Raw genomic sequence first — 18,617 nt, forward strand, 5'->3', positions numbered from 1 at the left:
TCCGGATGGACTACTCTCTCCGTGACTCTCTGGTCCGCTCCACACTCTCCTCCAGCCTCACCACACCTGGCACTTTTCCCTGCAACCGCAGAAAGTGCTCCATCTTCCCCTACCCCTCCCCCCTCATCTCAATCCCAGGTCGCACATCTGCTAATATGGTATACTGCATCCGCTGTTCCCGTTGTGGCTCTGCTGCATCGGAGAAACCAAATGAGACTTGGGGACAACTCTGCAGATCACCCATGCTCGGTTCACACTAAACAACTCCCCCTCCCATTCTGCAAATGACATGTCCGTCCTGGGCATCCTGCAGTGCCACAACGATGCCACCCGAAGGTTACAGGAATAGCAACTCATATTCTGCTTGGGATCACTGTAGCCCAATGGTATCAATGTGTATTTCACAAGCTTCAAAATCTCCCCTTCCGCCACTGCATCCCAAAACCAGCCCAGCTTGTCCCCGCCTCCCTAACCTGTTCTTCCACTCATCCGTCCCCTCCTCCCACCTCAAGCCGCACCATCTCATACCTACAAACCTCATCCCGATTCCTTGACCAGTCCGTCCTTCCCGACTGACCTATCCCCTACCTACCTCCCCACCTACACACACCTTTACTGGCTCCATCCCCGCCTCTTTGACCTGACTGCCTCCTCTCCACCTATCTTCTCCTACACAGCAGCAGCTACGCACTGATGATGTCTTCTCGACTGGAGACGAAACGTTTGCAATTCATTTGCCAAACTCGGCGAACAAACCAACAGCCAACTATCTTCTCCTCTCTCCATCTTCAGTCCGCCTCCCCCTCTCTCCCTATTTATTCCAGTACCCTCTCCCCATCCCCCTTTTCTGATGAAGGGTCTCGGCCCGAAACACCAGCTTCTGTGCCCCTGAGATGCTGCTTGTCCTGCTGTGTTCATCCAGCTTCACACTTTGTTATCTTGGATTCTCCAGCATCTGCAGTTCACATTATCGCTGATGCAGACAGTGACAGGCTGAAGCACCTTCCCCTGTGCTGGGACATTCTCTGAGTGTGCGGTTCTGTGCCGGTTGTTGCTGCAATCTCACTGACCCTCCACCAGTCGGGGAACTGGTTGATGAGGCTTGTTGGTGACGTCAGCTCTGCCCTATCTCATCTGATTGGTACCTTTCCGATGATCTACATTCACTGCGAAGAGAGATTTATAGAAAAGGTGCTGAAAAAGTGTTGGTGTAAACTGACTGTTTGCCCTGGTCTGGAAGCCCAGGAGTTTGGGAACAGTAAAAACTGACAGCAGTGATTTACAAGTCTTTGCACACAGTCAGGCTGATGGAAAATATGGAAGGTAACTGGGACTTAAGGTAGTCCAGCACTATAACGGCATTGCTTCTTGGCCTATTTGGTTGACCTCAGTGTGTTGTACTTATTCTTGTCAGTTTTAATATCTGATATGTCCTTTATTTAAAGATCCTGTGTTAAACTGATTGTTGGAGTAAGAAGTAGGAGCTTGCTCCATTTGCTGTGTTTCCAGGACTGCTTATAGTCTCTTTGAACCAATTCTAAAAACAGTCTCATCAAAATTTGAGGAAGGGTCCAGGCATGAGACGTCAGCCTTCCTGCCATGTTCATCCAGCTCTACACCTTGTTATCTCGGATTCTCCAGCATCTGCTCAACAGGCCCTTCAGCCCCACAAGTCCACACCAAACCTCAGAGCATCCCAGCCAGACCTACAACCCACCTAATCTACCCCTCCCTAAACATTACAGGCAATTTAACATGGCCAACCACCTAACCGGCACATCTTTGGATTGTGGCAGCACCCTGACGAAACCCACACAGACACAGGGAGAATGTGTAAACTCCACACAGGCAGTCTGCTAGAATCGAACACAGGTCCTGGCGTTGTGAGGCAGCAGTGCTAACCACTGAGCCACCATGCCGCCAAAGTGCTTTCTCTCAGTACTCTCACCCAACTTTCTCCAAATTTCTTGTTCCAAGGTAACTGTTAATCTGTCCTTTTTTGAATGTTCAACACTTGCTCTGATGTTAGTGCCTCATCCCTGGTAATGCTGCACCTTCCCACCAACACCATCCCCAAATATCCACACATGGCATCAGCAGTAAAAGAAAATCGCCTGCCAACACTACCTCATTACAAATAGCATTTCAGAAAAAAAAATGAAGCTGTCGAAGTATTCACTAGTGTTGACTTTCATGATGACTTGGGATGTATTGAACTAGAGATTTTGGAAACACTGTGAGCCAGGAAAGGATATGGCATATACAACACATGTTTTTCATTTGAGTGCAGAGCAACTAATCAAACAAGTGTGCATGTGACTGCTTTATTTTTCACATGCCAAGGCCTGTGAGCTTAATCAGATTACCAATTCACTGATGTGGGATACAACTGTGAATGACAGTCAGTGGCACATTATTCCGAAAGCCAACTCTCACATTAGCCAGACTCTGAGATATTTGCAAATCTAGCGAAATGAGCCAGAGTTAAATAAAAATGCTAAATCAAGATGCAGAATTGCCTGTCCACAAATTACATTCTTGCTCTAAGAACTCTACAAGCTTTTCAGCAACTGACACGAGTTATGCCGCAATATCTCTGCCCTTCCCTGACATTTTTGCACTTTGATGTTTCAACTAGAACTTAATGTCTCACAGTGCTCCTGTCTTGCCTGGTGTTTATCACAGGCATAAGCCAGGCAGCTTAGCATTGTTATTACCAGCAGTCAGTCAAGGGCTGGTCTGCAGCTATGGCAACAAACACATGTGTTTTGACCAAATGGGCACGTCTCAAATTCTCAGGGAAACAGTTCTCAGTCAGGGCAAGGGAGATAGTATTCAGTCAGGAGGTCCTGACACAGCATGGCCAAGGAATCATTCGATATCAGCCCAGGGACTTCGACACTGTCAGTCAGCCATTTGGGATCAGGGGATCTGTGTCACTACAGTACAGAGAGGTGGCCACACTCACCACTAATTACATTCCCAAAATGCTCCAGTAGATTTGTTGAGCCTGAATTATGAGCATCAATCCAAGCTGACCCTATTCATTCCTGCCACTGGGGGTCAGTTTGATGAAATTCTCAAAGGTGTTCAGGAGATTGGGAGGTTCAAGTCCATCGCTCCCTGAAATCGCAACACAAGTAGATAAGATGGTGAAGAATTTCACTTTCATGGTACACTGCATCAGGATCTGGTCAGCTTTGATATCTGGCTCATAAGTGAGATGAGGTATTTTTTTCGAGCATGTATTGTTCCTATGAGAACAGCTGTGGTTCCATTCATGCATTGTTTTTATTTCAACCATGAAACGGCCACAACTTGATTAGAAGTGAAAGTGACCATCAACCAGATTGAACTGTCGGTTGCTAAATAAATTAAGACAGAGATAAATGTATTTGCAGGAGTTTTTTTTTGTTCAAAAAAAAATCATTCATGGAATCTTGATATCACTGGATAAGAATGGAAGTTTTCTTCCCTAAAAGGACAGAGGTGAACAGATGGCTTTTTCTAACTGACAACAGATTCACGGTCATCATTAGATTCTTAATTCCAGATTTTAAAAAAAAATCAAATTCCACCGTCTGGAATGGTGTGATTCAAATCTAGGTCACTAGCCCATATCTCAGTCTCTGTGTGAGATGTTAATGTGATGACATCCCATTGATTTATATACTTCTATAAATTAAAGTCTCTGTATAGGAATCAAATGCAGATAAAAGACTTTAATTTACAGAAGTAAACTCTTATCTACCTACACATAGGTATGCAGACACTACCCTGAAGCTTCCTGCCCAGCCAGGAATGCGGTGTGTAAAGCTTTTGTAACTCCTTTTCTTCTCACACATCGGTATGCAGACACTGTCTTAAGCTTCCTGACTGAATTGAAATTAGAATCAAACTGTTGTTTCAAATAGGGTTAGGTGGGGAAAATTTGTAAGGGTGTGAAACCTCTAAAGCATGTAACTTCTGTCGCTGGCAAAGGGGCCAGGGCACTGACTTTGTTCTAGCCAGACACACTAGCAACTTGAAATCACAATCGATCTTGGGCAACAACTCAAAAATCGCCTACTGCCATTAGCAGCTACTTCACTAGCAATCGATACTATAAGCTGGTCTTTTATGTTTTTGATGTAATAATTGCTTGGTATCCTATTTTTGTCTGTTGTAGTAATTGTTTTATGCATCATGCCATTATAAATTGTGAGATCATTTTAAGTATCATATCTTTTGTGAAGTATAATAAGCGGGCACTGTCTGCTGCTCGGGGAGAATTACTTGCGAGACTCTGCACTCTGTGCCGGGTTGAGTACAGTAATGCTCCACAGCTTGTACTTGCTTGGTAATAAAAGGATTTGTGTTTTTCTAAACAGGTCAGTGTCTTGTGATTGCAGCAAGTCCGTGAGGGTCTCCGAAAACAAACTTGACATGTGGAGTAATGGACAGCAGACTAAATAGAAAATATACACCAGATATCACACCATGTCTTGTTTTTTGTATTCATCACGAGATCCGTCACTGCTATGGACACCTGGTAAAGATCTGAAGAGACTGCATTCCCCATGGACGGGTCACCAGGTTTCATTGCATTTTTGCAATCGGCTATCAGGAGTATAGAACATGACTCATCCCAATCTTTTGTTTCAATTTAAAACTTTCCTTTGATTGTTTCCAATAAACAAATATCTATTCGTAGTTGAAACATGTCTGTGGAGAGCAATAGAATCCATAATTGTAAAAGGTGTGCAAACATATTGACCGGGCACAACAAATAAAGGGCCATTAAGATCAACATAGAATCCCTACACTGTGGAAGATGGCCATTCAGTCCATTACCAACCCTCCAAGCAACATCCAACCCAGTCTCACACCCTGCCCTGCATTTTGCACACAAGACACTATGGGCAATTTAGCATTGTCATTCTACCGAATTTGCACATTTTTGGACTATGGGAAGAAACTAGAGCACCTGGAGGAAACCCACGCAGGCAGGGTCTGGGTAGGACACTCTTTTTAAGTTCAGTGTGAACTCGATGGGCTAAATGGTCTGCCTCCAGACTGGAGGGATTCTCTGATCTCCAGAAGCAAGCCCAAAAAGCATGGTTTGGATATAGCTAACAGGAGAATCAAAAACCAACTTCACAGTTACTCAGAAATTTGCTGCTCGTTAACCAGTCCCGATGAACCAGGAAATCCTTTTTCACATACTGTGCGGGCGGCTAGTCTTTAGTCAGTGAGAATGTGTCAATGTGTCGTGATAAATTGACTATTCCCAAACTCTACCTGACAGATACACAATTGATATTAACATTTTATCCACAATACCTGTACCTTTAATTGAGCAGGGATCAGTAACACCAGTACAAACAGCCCAAAACCATGGTTCACTTGATAGTGAGAGTGACAGCAAAATCCTTCAAATGTGCTTCTTTGTGAACTCACTGGTGTGTTAACAGTTTGGATAACTGAGTGAATGCTTTCCCCACTCAGAGCTCATGAATGGGCTCTCCCCAGTGTGAACCTGCTGGAACACAGGCAGGTAGGATGACCAAGTGAATGCTTTCTCACATTTAGAGCAGGTGAATGGTTTCTCCCCAGTGTGAACGCTCTGTAGGTGAGGTGAGCAAGTGAATCCCTTCCCACACTGGGAGCAGATGAATGGTCACTCCCCAGAGTGAAGTCGCTGGTGGATCAGCGGGCAATTCGAGTCAGCAAAGCTTTTCCCTCACGCAGAACAGGCCAACGGTCTCTCTCCAGTGTGAATTTGCTCATGCATCAGCGGTTGAGATGTCTGAGTGAATGCTTTCCCACATTTCAAGCATGTAAATGGTTTCTCTACAGTGCGAACTCACTGGTGTTTAAGCAGGCTGGAGGACTGAGTGAATCCCATTCCACAATCAGAGCAGGTGAATGGTTTCTCTCCAGTGTGACTCTGGTGGTCAGTTTCTAGCTGGGATGGATTAAAAAATTCGTTCCTGCAATCTGCACATTTCCACAGTCTCTCCCCAGTGTCACTGCGCTGGTGTTCGGACATTTCAGATGAATCTTCACAGACTCTTTACAGATCATGTGCATTTCTCCCCAGTGTGAATGCTGCTTTTTCCTCCAATGTTCAAAATCCTGAGGTAACTGGTTTGTGATAAACAAAGTGACTGTCAGAGCTCGATGTGGACCTGTTTGAATTCTCCAATTGCAGACTAAGCTTTCAAACAGAAAGCAAGTGCAGCGAGTGAGGAACCAGAAGAACAACCACAGATTGTGAAATGGAGAAATCCTCTGGACATTTATGGAGCGACACTTGGAAAATATGCTGGATCATCGTTAGAACAAATTCAAATAAATATCCTCCAGGTAAGGGATCCAGTCAGTATTTGCATAAAACTGCTGAAAGAGAGGTGGGAGAGCCAGGGAGCAAGGGCAGGCATTGTAACTCAGTCTTTCAGAGGGATCAAAAGGTTAAGAACAGTGCAGAAGTAAAATTGTGGAAATCTGAAATGAAAACAAAAAATGCTTAGTCAGAGTTGTACAGCATAAACCAATCCCTTTCATCCCAGTTGTCCATGCTGACCATATGTCCCAAATTAATCTAATCCCATTTGCAAGCAATTGACCCATATTCCTCTAAACCCTTCCTATTCACATACCCATCCAGATGCCTTTTAAATGTCATAATTGTACCAGCTTACACCAGTTCCTCTGGCAGGTCATTCTACACAGGCACCACCCACTTTCCCTTAAAAAAGTTTCCCTCTCAGCTTAAACCAATGTGTTTAGTTCTAGTCTCCCCTACCCCAGGTAAACAAACTTGGCTACTCACTCCATGCCCACCATAATTTTATTAACCTCTAAGGTAACCTCTCAGCCTTCAACGCTCCAGGGAAAATAGCCCCAGCATATTCGGCCTCTCCCTGCAGCTCAAAACTTCCAACATCCTTGTAAAACTTTTCTGCATCCTGCTAAGTTTAACAGCATCATTCCTATTGCAGGGAGGCCCGAATTGAACACAGTATTCCAAAAGCAGCATCATCAATGCCTTGTTCAGCCTATAACATGACCTCCCAACTCCTACACTCAATGCACTGACCAATAAATGCAAGCATAGCAAATATCATCTTCACTACCTTCTGTACCTGCAATCCCCCTTCAAGGAACTGTGCACCTGCACCTCAAGGAGTGTCTGTCGTGTAACAGTCCCCAGGGCCTCACCATTAACTGTTTAAGCCCTGCCCTGATTTTCATTACCATAATGCAATAGCTCGCATTTATCCAAACTGAACTGATTGCTGTCACACCTCGGCCCATCGACCCATCTGACTAAGATCCCATTGTCCTTGGAGATAAACTTCTTTGCTGTTTACTACACCAACAATTTGTGTCATCTGCACACTTAGTAACCATTCCTCCAATATGCATGCCACATGACTTGTATCAATGGCAAAAAGCAGTGGAACCAGCACCGATCCTTGCAGCACACTGCTGTTCATAGTCATCTAGACTGAGAAAAAAAAAGCACCCCCACCACGATCCTGTTTCCTACCTTCAAGCCAATTTTGTTTCAAATAGCTAACTCTCCCTGGATTCCACTTGATCTAATCTTGCTAACCTGTCCGTCATGTGTAGTTTTGGTGAATGCCTTGCTGAAGCCCATTTAGACAAAGTCCACTGCTTTGTCTTCTTCAATCTTCTTTGTCACTTCCTCAAAAAACTCAATCAAGTTAGTTTCTCAAGATTTCCCACTCACAAAGCCATGTTGGCTATCCCTAATCAGTCTTTGCTTCTCTCAACACATGCAAACCCTGTCCCTCAGATTCCCCTCCAGCAATTTACCCACCACTGACATCAGGCTCAATGGTCAATGGTCCTCTAGCTTTTCCTTAAAGAATGGCACCAGATTAGCCACTCAGCCTTCTGGCACTTCACCAGTGTCTCAGTGATGCAGATATCTCAGCAAGGGGCCTGCAATTACTTCCCCAGCTTCTCACAGTTTGTGGATAACACCTGATCATGAGCCAGGGACCTATTCACCTTTATGCAGTTTAAGACGTCCAGCACCTAGACCTCTGTAATATGGACACTTGTCAACTCATTATTTATTTCTCCAAGTTCTCTAGCTTCCATATCCTTCTCTGCTGTAAATACTAATGTGAAATACTCATTCACATCTCACCCTGCAGTTCCACACAGACAGCCTTGTTGATCTTTAAAGGGGCCCTGTTTTGTCCCAAGTTGCTTTTTTGTCCCAAATGAAGTGTCAGAATCTCTTGGATAAGGATAGCTCATGTCTCCTTTTTGCCATCTTCATTTCCCTTGAGTATACTCCTACTGCCCTTATACTTTGAGGGATTGACCCAGTTCCTGCTGTCATTACCTGACATGCGCTGCCTTCTTTTTCTTAACCACAGCCTCAATTTTTTCAGTCGTCCAATAGCCCCGACAATTACCAGCCTTGCCCTTCACATGAACAGGAACATACTGCCTCTGGACTCTCCCTATTTTATTTTTGAAGGCCTTCCACTTTCCAAGTATACCGTTAACTGCATATTACCTCTCCCGATCATTGTTTGGAAGTTCTTGCCCAATACTGTCAAAGTTGGCCTTCCTCCAATTTAGAAATGTATATGAAATATACAACTTTTATATTTAAACTGATCACAGCTGTTTGCACCTGGCACATATTCCTCTAAACCTTTCTTATATATGTCCTAATTCAAATGCCTTTTAACCAATGTGACTGTACCTGCATCCACCACCTCCTCTGAAAATTCGTTTCACACATGAACCACACTGTAAAAGAAAAATTGTCCCTCATATTTTTTTCAAATATGTCTTTCTCCTCTCACCTTACATGTCCCCTTGTCTTAATCACCCAACCTAGGGGAGAAAACCCTTAATATTCACATAATCTGTGCCCCTCATGTTTTTTATGAGGATTTGTAAGGTCACCCCGTAACCAGTGAGAAAAGTTTAAGCTTTGGCAGTCTCTTGATAATTGAGCCCTCCATTCCTGGCAACATCTCAGCAAGTCTTTTCTGACCTGTCTCCAGTTTAATAATAATGTCCTTCCTGTAACAGGGCGACCAGAACTGCACGCAATACCTCAAATGAAGCCTCAACAATGTCCTGTACAACCTCAACATAACATCCCATTTCCTATACTCAAAGGAGTGAGCAATGAAGGCAAGTGTGCATAACAATTTACTAACCACCCTGTCGGCCTGTCTCCATAAACTTCGAAGAATTATGCAGTGAATCTCAGCATTTCTCTGTTCCACAACACTACCCTGGGTGTAACCATCAATTGTGTAATTCCTACCCTTGTTCATTTTACCAAAATACAATATTTCACATTTATTCAAATTGAGCTTCATCTTCTACTCCTCAACCCATTGACCCAATTGATTAACATGTCACCATCATCTGAGATAACCTTCACTAACCACTATACCAACAATTCAGTATCATCTGCAAACTTAGTAATCTTGTCCCTTAAATTCTCATCCAAATCGTTAGTGTAAATGAGAAACAAAAGTGGGCTGTACCGATTGCTGTGGAACACGCTGGTCACAGAACTCCACTCTGAAAAATCCTCCAGCACCACGTTCTCTCCTATAACTAAACCAATTTTGTTTCCAATTAGCAAGTTCTTCCTGAATCACATGTGATCTAACTTTACAGATTAGTCTACCATGTGCAACCCTGACAAAAGCTTCACTCTCATTCTAGAGGTGTTGCAAATCTGACCCAAGTCCCCTGCCATTTGTCCATGGCCCTCTTGATCATTCCTTGAAAAGTTAAATCCCAAATCTTTGGGAATAACTGCTGAATCTTCATCCAGCTGCCATTCAGACTGTTCCAGATCCTGGGAACTTGCTGAGTCAAGTAATCTTCAAGTTTTCACACTGCATTATTTGCCAATTACCTGAATGTTGTATTCTGCAGTTACCAAACATTGCCACAATGTTAATCTTTTTTCTCTCTCTGCAAACTAATATCCTGGAAACAAACCTACTACTCAACTAAATCATTGCTAATCAGCCCCAAGGAGAATCATCCGAGCTTCTGTTAGCTCTCTCCAAACCAGAAACCCATCATAATTTTAGATAACAAAGTGTGGAGCTGAATGAACACAGCAGGCCCAGCAGCATATGCTGTGTTCATTCAGCTCCACGCTTTGTTATCTCAGATTCTTCATCATCTGCAGTTCCCATCATCACCCATCATAATTGTAACTTACTTATGGGATGTGGTCTTTGCTGCCCAGACTAATATTGACTGTCCATTTTTATTTGATTTGGAGAAAGTGGCGGTGAACCACTTTCTCTCACTAATGCACTCCGTGTACTGTAAGTGCACCACTGTGTCGTTTAGATGATAATCCACCCTGGAGCCTCACCTCACTCCCTATCGCAAGAATCATACCTCAATCCTCACTACCCTCCCTATCATGAAAATGACCCTGGAGCCTGCACTATTGCAGGCTCCACCCTCGAGCCTTACCACCTTTCCTATCACTGGAATCTCTCCCCAGCCTCACAACCTGCCTACTGTTGGAATCCCCCTCTAGCCTCAGAACTCTCACGGTCTCTGTAGATTCCTCCAGTCTCTCAAGCCTCCTTATCTCGAATCTCCTCCAGCCTCAACACCCTCCTATCTCTGTAAATTCCTCCAGCCCGTATAAACTTCCTTAGATGTGTAATTGCCTTTACCCTCACAAACCTCCTTCTGTTTGAGGTCTCCTCCAGCCTCTCAATCCTCACCATTTCTGCAACTTCCTCCAATCTCACACTTTTCCCTATTTTCGTAATCTTCTCCAGTCTCAGAACCCTTCCAGTCTCTAATATCCTCCAGCCTCACAAATCTCAACATGTCCCTTCCTCTAATACAGTCCTAATGATGATGCCCCATTTTTATTCCTCCACTTGATAGCAGCACGTGCAATTTCCTGGGCTTCAAGCTCCAGAATTTCTTGGTAAACTGCTTCATCTCTATACCTCACTTGTCTCCCAAAAACATTAACCATCTATTCAATTATCATCTATTCTAATATCTCCTTTCCTGAGAGGGGAAAAAAAAAAACATTGCTTGAACTATTGCTTGGCATCTTCTCTGTGAAGTGTCTCGGATGGTGGCCCATCCAGCCTCTGCCAGTTAAAATCCACCACCTAACTATTCTAATCTAATTTTCCAGCAGTTGGCCCATAGACCTGTCTGCGTTGGCACCACAAGTGTGTATCTAAATATGCCTTAAACGCTATGAGGATCTCTGTGCCTACCACCCTCACAGACAGTGAGGTTCAGTGCCATTGTCACAGCATGATGACATCACAGACAGGAACAGAGATGAGCTGAGTCTGTGCAAACCAAAGATCCCCCACACACCGTGAAGGACGGGAGGGTCCCTGATAGGGGGCAGAGGAGACTTAACAGAATGGTTTGTAAAGAAGAGTTGCATGGTTAGGGCTGTTTTTTTAACATTCTTCTTTCATGTGACTTGGGCGTTGCTGGTACAGAGCGAATATCCATCTATAATAGGTGGACTCTCCTTCTCAAACTCTCCCCTCGCCTGGGGTGTGGTAATCTTCAGGTTAAACCAGCCCTATGGTCAGGTCGGAAAATGGTGACTTTACTTTTGGCACAGAGATGCCACTGTGCCTCGGTGGTGTAGAGGGGAATGTTGAATGTGGTGGCTGGGACACAACTCTGACAGTGCGCTTCAACTGGAGGATGTTCACTTTTTCTAACAGTGTTGGGGCTGTACTCATGCAGGGAAGTGAAAAATGTTCCAACACAATCCAGACGAGTGCCTTATAGACAGCAAACAGTCATTGGGGAATCAGATGTTTGAGGAAACTGAGATTGTTCTCCTTGTAACAAAGGATTTTGAGGGACCTTTGATAGAGGTGTTGACAAAAGAAACAGTTCAGGATGATAAAATGTACACTCATGACTGATCATAAAAAAGATTACAGGACATATACTGAAAATTTTAGGAATGATCTATTGAGAGAATGGGGTGATTTAAGAGAAAAAAATTACACGGCAAATGAGAAGTGAGCAGGAACACAATACGAATATCCAGATGTTGATGAATTGAGTAATTCTGTCAGAGTTTAGTGTTACAATTATTGAGTTTCCCCACCTGAAAGTCCACTTGTAATATCCTGTAACACAAATTCATAAAATCCATCACTGTCAGTCCGGGTAGAAATTCACAACATCCCCTCATCCTGGCCGAAGATAACTGTGCATTGTCCCTAATGCACGTTATCCAATGTGGAGGCCAGTCATCGATTCAGGGAGAAATCTATTTGGGTTTCTAGGAATTTCCACCTTGGGACTTCATGTCACTAACCAGAACTGCAGATCTTTGACACATGGCAAAGAATGGCCAAGATTTAGTGACAGGAAAGAGAGAATAGAGATGGAGTGGGATTTTCTAACGACAGTGAAGTCAAATATTAAAACCAATATTTGACTTCACTGTCATTAGAAAATCCCACTCCACCAAAATGTTCCAACACAATCCAGACGAGTGCTAGGACAATATCTGAACTGGCATGGGGGAAGAGGCAAAGAGGAGGAGAAATAAGAGAGACGCAGAATGTTTGTGATTTAGCAGGAGTAGGGCAAAGGATTAAGACGAGCTCTGATAAGGCTTGACACAAGACTGGAGAAAGATGCATGTTTAGGACTAAAACGCCGAGCAACATGCAAGGCAATTTGGTTTGGTGGGCTAGTGGCAGAGAGGGAAGCAGCAGAGGCATCTGATTTGGATTGCCTCAATCTTAATGATATGGAGTTTCTATGTGTCTCCCTCACTTGTTGGAGGGGAGGATGGAGGAGACAGGATGATGGACAACGACCTCCGAGACACTTCACAGAGAAGATGCCAAGCAATAGTTCAAGCAATGTTTTTTTCCCTCTCGGGAAAGGAGATATTAGAATAGATGACTCGCCAGTGTTAGGCTGAACAAACCTAATGATTTAACTTTTATCTAGTATATTAAAATTTACAACAGAAGTCCGCGCTTGAATCCCATCTCAGCAGATGGTGGAATTTGAATTAAATAAAAAAAAAAACGGAATTAAGAATCAACTGGTTGCCATGGAACCATTGCTAATGGCAGAAAAAGGAGAAAACCTAATGTCCTTCAGGGAAAGAAATTTGCCAACCTCAGCAAGCCACTCAGTTGCAAATCACTGCAAAGCCTCAACAAAGGAATGATGCTGGGTGGAACACTTGGCATCTGCCAAGGCACGAGGAAAGACAACTGCAGAATCAGCCCTATCGACTCCATAAACTCCTCCTTACTAATATCTGGGGGCAAGTGGCAAAATTTGGAGAGAGGGCTCAAAGACTAGTCAAGAAACAGCGTCGTATGCATAGAATTTACCTTATAGACAAGTGACACACGCCACCATCACTGTCCTTAGTGAAGGCCTGTCCCAAGAGCAGGCCAGACGTGACAGCACAGTGCTATTCTGATCGCAGTAATTGAACTGGGAGTACAACATTGACTCTGCCACCTGGAAGACTCATGGCTCCTGCTGAATTCCATGAACCATCCTCCCTCAGTTGATAAATTGGCAACAGTGTTATCCCTAGATTATTACTCCAGAGACACTGACATCATTGCGGGGTCCTGGGTTCAAATCCTGCCATGGCAAATGGTGGAATTTGAATTAAATAATGATCTGGAATTAATAGTCGAATGACGACCATGAAACCATTGCTGATTATTTGGGTTCACTTGTGTCCTTTCGGGAAGGAAATCTGCCATACTTACCTGATCTGCATGACATGCAACTCCAAACCCACAGCAATGTGGTTGACTCTTAACTGCCTTCAGGGAAATCAGGGACAGGCAATAAATGCTGGTCCAGCCAGCGATTTCCACATCCCAAGAGTGAATTTTGATTAAAAACTCCATGTTAAACAGCACTTGGAGTAAGCACAGAGTGTAAATGGCAATAGGTGTACTCAATGCCCTCCATCAGGAGTAGTTCACAGCAGGATTACCAATCAAGCTGGTCAGGTCCTAAAGGACAAAGCTGACTTTCTGGGACTGCAGCAGGTGCTGACACAACCAACAGAAGGGAAAAACATAGATCTCATTCTCACAAATTTCCCAGCTGCAGATGCAACTGCCCGTGACAGTATTGGTAACAGCAACCACCGCACAGTCCTGTGGAGACAAAGCATCATCTTAAACTTGAGAATACCCCGAGTGGCGTTGAGTGGCACTAACTTTGGCTAAATGGGACAGACTTGGAACAGATATAGGGGTTCAAAACCAGATATCTTTGAAGCTTTGTCGGACATCAACAGCAGCAGAACTTTCCAGCACAATCTGTAACCTCATGGGCCAGCATATTGTGCACTCAACCATTACCATTGATCCAGGGGAACCACACTGATTGAATGGATAGTATAGGAGGGCATGCCAAGAGCAGCTCCAGGCATAGCTAAAAATAAGGTGCCAGAGGCCTTCTCCAGAGGTCCTCAATATCACAGATGTGAGTTTTCAACCAATTTGATTCATTTCAAATGATATTAATAAATGGAGGAATAGTGCAGCAAAGATTATGGGCACTGGCAACAGTACCGATGACTTGTGCTCTAGAGCTTGCTACCTGCCAAGACAAACTGTTTCAGTCCTGCTACAGCACTGGCATCTGCTGACAATTTGGGAAATTGCCCAGGTCTGTTCAGCACAAAAACACAGCAAATCCAACCTGACCAATTTCCCCTCAAGCAGTCTACTCTCTATCTTCAGTAAAGTGATGGAAGGTGTTGTCAACAGTGGAGCTAAGCAGCACTTAGCAGTAACATGCTCAGTGACACCCAGTTTGGGTCACGCCAGGCACTCAGTTCCTCATCTTATTACAGACTTGATCCACAAATTCACACACAGATGAATTCCTGAGGTGAGGTGAAGGCAACAGCAGAGTCCTGCACAAAAACCATTTCGTTCCACTTCAGTGACAATGACACCTTAGTTTCAGCTCATCTGCTGAACCTCTCATCTATTCCTGCGTTACCTCTAGGCTTAACTATCCAAACACACTCCCAGTTGACCTCCCACATTCAACGTCCCTGTAATCTCAAGAATACATAAAATTCTGCTGCGCTCATGTTCATTTGTACCAAAACCTGTTCACACATCACTGCTGTACTCCCTGACGCACAAAGACTCCTATTTATAAGCAACAATTTAAAATTCTCACCCGTGATTTAATTCCTGGCCGTGATGACCCATGTTTCCCTGCACCACACAACCTTCAAGACTCTGTTGGAGTCTGAAAGTAAATGATTGTCAATGTATTTAATCATTGCTTCACTACTGGAGGCTGTTTCTACAGTTGCCAGGCAACATGGTCTGGAATTCCTATGATAAACCTCTCAGATTTGCTTTCCTTCTTTAAGATAGTCATGAAAACCTGTGAATTTGGTCATGTTTTTGGTCAACTAATCTAATATGGCCTTACATCAAAAGTTCCTTGATAATATTTTTGTGAAATTATAAATATGATAAAAATACATACAGTTTGTTGATTTGGACACACACCATCAGCTCTTCAGTATCGCTAGATGAATGATCTGTAACTTCTCTAATGACCGCATTGTGGGAGTACCTTCATCATATGAACTGCAGCAGCACATGAAAGTTGAACATCACATTTTCCACAGGCAACAGGGCTTTGGCAACGATCGCTGGTATCTGTGGAAGGAAAAACAGACTAAATATTACAGTAGTGCAAAAATGAACGCCAGAATAAAAAAAACTGTCAAATTTGGTGGTCTGAAATGGAAGAAAAATGCACTCTCTGCCAAAATATTGCCTGACTTTGAAAGACGCCATTCAAAAATTAATCTGGTAAGACAGCAGCGCACAGTTAGGAGGTGGACAGCAATGGAAAATTCAGTTACAACAGGTATAAGAAAATAACAGTAAAATACTAAACAGAGATCAAATATATCCATCATTAGAGACTGGAGAGATCAGTCGCCGACAAAGCTGTGATCAGGAAGCACAGAACTAAGTTAGCAGTGCTAGCTGCTATGATCCCACATTCTGGGAAAGAAATCCAGAAGAAACAAACATTTAACTTGGTTTGAATTTGCTCTGTGTAATTTCATTTCATTTCTGAAGAAGGGTCCAGACTCAAAACGCAGGCAGTGCCGATACAGTCATCCATGAACTGGAGGAAGAGGTGGGATTCGGGGCCAGTGTCGGTATGGAAGAGAGATTGTTCCACATAACCAAAGAGGCAGGCATAGCTTGGGCCCATGCAGGTACCCATGGCCACCCCCTTTGTCTGTAGGAAGTGGGAGGAGTTGAAAGAGAAGTTGTTGAGCGTGAGGACGAGTTCACTTAGGCACACAAGGGGGTCAGTGGAGGGGAACCGGTCAGACCTGCAGGACAAGAAAAGGCATCGGGCTTTTAGGCCACGTGCATGGGGAATGCAGGTGCTAATGTGGTATACTGCCTCTGCTGTACCTGTTGTGGCCTCCTCTCCATCAGGGAAATTTGGGGACTGCTTTGCAGAATATTTACACTCAGTTCACAATAAACAACTGCACCTTCCAGTCCCATTCCACCGACATGTCCATCATGGGCCTCCTACAACACAATAAAGATGCCACCCAAAGGTTGCAGGATCAGCAACTCATATTCTGCTTTGGAACCCCGCAGCCCAATGGTATCAATGTGGATTTCACAAGCTTCAAAATCTCTCCCTCCCCCAACCCCAGTCCAACACCAGCCCAGCTCATTCCCCCCCTCACTAACCCATTGTTCCTCTCAGCTACCCGCTTCTCTCATATCAAGCCACACCCCCATTTACTACCTACTAACCTCATCCCACCCCCTTGACCTGTTCATCCTCCCTAGACTGACCTATCCCCTCCCTACCTCCTCAGCTACACTCACCTTTACCGGCTCCAACCCCGTCTCTTTAACTTGTCTGTCTCCTCTCCACCTGCCTCCCCCTCTCTCCCTATTTATTTCAGAATCCCCTTCCCCTCCCCCATTTCTGAAGGGTGTAGGCCCGAAAACGCCAGCTTTCCTGCCCCTCTGATGCTGCCTGTCCTGTTGTGTTCCTCCAGCCCCACACCTTGTTCTCTCACTTTCAGCCAGAGACGGCTGCGCATGCGCCCAGCTTCACCTCCGCCCTCAAAGTTTCAATGCTACCGCGCATGCGCCCCGCTGATCATTGCCCCCAATAAAGATGGTGGCGGTCACACGGGCCTATCGCCATCTGAGGCATTGATTTGTTTTCTGCAAACGTGAGCCTGGGAGTTTCAAATGTGGGTTTTCCGACGTGCACTCCCAAGCCCATACGAATATCACTTCCCACCTGCTTTCTGCCGTTTTGCCTTCTTCACCGTGTCCTGCTCTTACATCAATTGCACAATCCTTAGTCTCAGCGAAAGGGCCAGGCACAAAATGTGAGCTTTCCTGCTCCTCTGATACTTCTTGGCCTGTTATATTCATCCAGCTCCACACCTAAGTATCTCGGAGTCTCTAGTTCCGACTGTGCTCAGCGAACCTGCACGGATCACGTGGTTTGCACTGATCCAGCCCTCTCTTCATTCCGATTGGTTATAAGGGCAGAGACGTCCGCCCGGTCATTCACGTCAAACCTGTATTCCTATTGGTCCCACACTGACATCAATCAATCTGACGCAATTGTGACCTGTAGCATGCGCAGTGCTTTCTGTTGTCATTGTCATCAGACTCTGACACTTTGAGACCAATGAGACTGAGAACTGGATGAGAAAGATTGTTACATTAGCGATCCTGGGGCTTTAATAAGTCGCTCTGAGGAAGGGGCACTGCACCCAAAACGTTAACTCCGTCTTTTTACCTTCACAGATGCTGCCAGACCTGCTGAGCTTTTCCAGCAACTTCGTTTTTGTTCCTGATTTACAACATCCCAGTTCCTTTTTTTTTAATAAGTCGCGATTGAAAAGGCTTCCTGCAGCTCAAAGCTAAAGATACTCTTGATACCGCTCTGGCAGCGAATAGAGAAATGGCGGTGAAATAAGGCTAATAAATACAGGTATAACAGTCCTCGGGTGAGATGTAAAGGGAGTAATTATGAACATGAAGAACATCACGTGGTGAAGTGAGGTGAGTGTTGTTCATATGAACTGTGATTGGGCAGAGAGGGAGGTTAATCAAAAAAGAACAAACATAAAGGAGATTCGCAAGAAAGGTCTGTGCAACGGAAAGCAACGAGAATCAGAAGATAAAAGCCCAAGACGGAGGATACAGTTTGAAGACCAAGGCTGCAAAAACTCCTATAAGTTGTTTCACTGCTAGTTATTGGCATCAGCAGTATAACCCACATTCAACTGGAAATAGCTGTCTGAGTTTCTCACTGTAGTTTACTTCTTAACAGATAAACTCCACAATTTGTCTCAATAATGCTGATAGTTGGTTCACAAATTAGTTCTGCTGCCAAGTCCATTCCTTTTTGAAAAGGGGTATAGATCCCATTTAAATCGACAATGCTAAATGTCAATCCAGGCTGGCAGCCAAACTCCATCGCCTCACCACTGACTCCATCCCTGCCCCTGGTAACTGGCAGGTAACACACTGCTTACAGTCATG

The 18,617-nt window shown here is 44.3% G+C and overlaps 1 long non-coding RNA gene and 1 pseudogene across 3 annotated transcripts; one reads left to right on the plus strand and one right to left on the minus strand.

The window, feature by feature from the left end:
- The first annotated feature begins 1,360 nt into the window (after window positions 1-1,360).
- On the plus strand, window positions 1,361-1,541 carry LOC132207609 (U2 spliceosomal RNA; annotated as a pseudogene).
- An 831-nt stretch (window positions 1,542-2,372) lies between these two features.
- LOC132207601 (uncharacterized) lies at window positions 2,373-17,568 on the minus strand. 3 transcript variants are annotated; one of them, XR_009443618.1, is made up of 5 exons: window positions 17,359-17,568; window positions 15,544-15,719; window positions 12,060-12,158; window positions 8,735-8,781; window positions 2,373-6,486 (listed from the first exon to the last, which is right to left on the minus strand). It is a non-coding gene; the product is annotated as an uncharacterized LOC132207601 (long non-coding RNA). The 3 variants fall into 3 exon arrangements; XR_009443616.1 differs by lacking the exon at window positions 8,735-8,781 and having other exon boundaries at window positions 2,375-6,486; XR_009443617.1 differs by lacking the exons at window positions 8,735-8,781; window positions 12,060-12,158 and having other exon boundaries at window positions 2,374-6,486.
- Window positions 17,569-18,617: the final 1,049 nt, after the last annotated feature.

Source organism: Stegostoma tigrinum, unplaced genomic scaffold (assembly GCF_030684315.1).
Source record: "Stegostoma tigrinum isolate sSteTig4 unplaced genomic scaffold, sSteTig4.hap1 scaffold_110, whole genome shotgun sequence".
Taxonomy (NCBI): domain Eukaryota; kingdom Metazoa; phylum Chordata; class Chondrichthyes; order Orectolobiformes; family Stegostomatidae; genus Stegostoma; species Stegostoma tigrinum.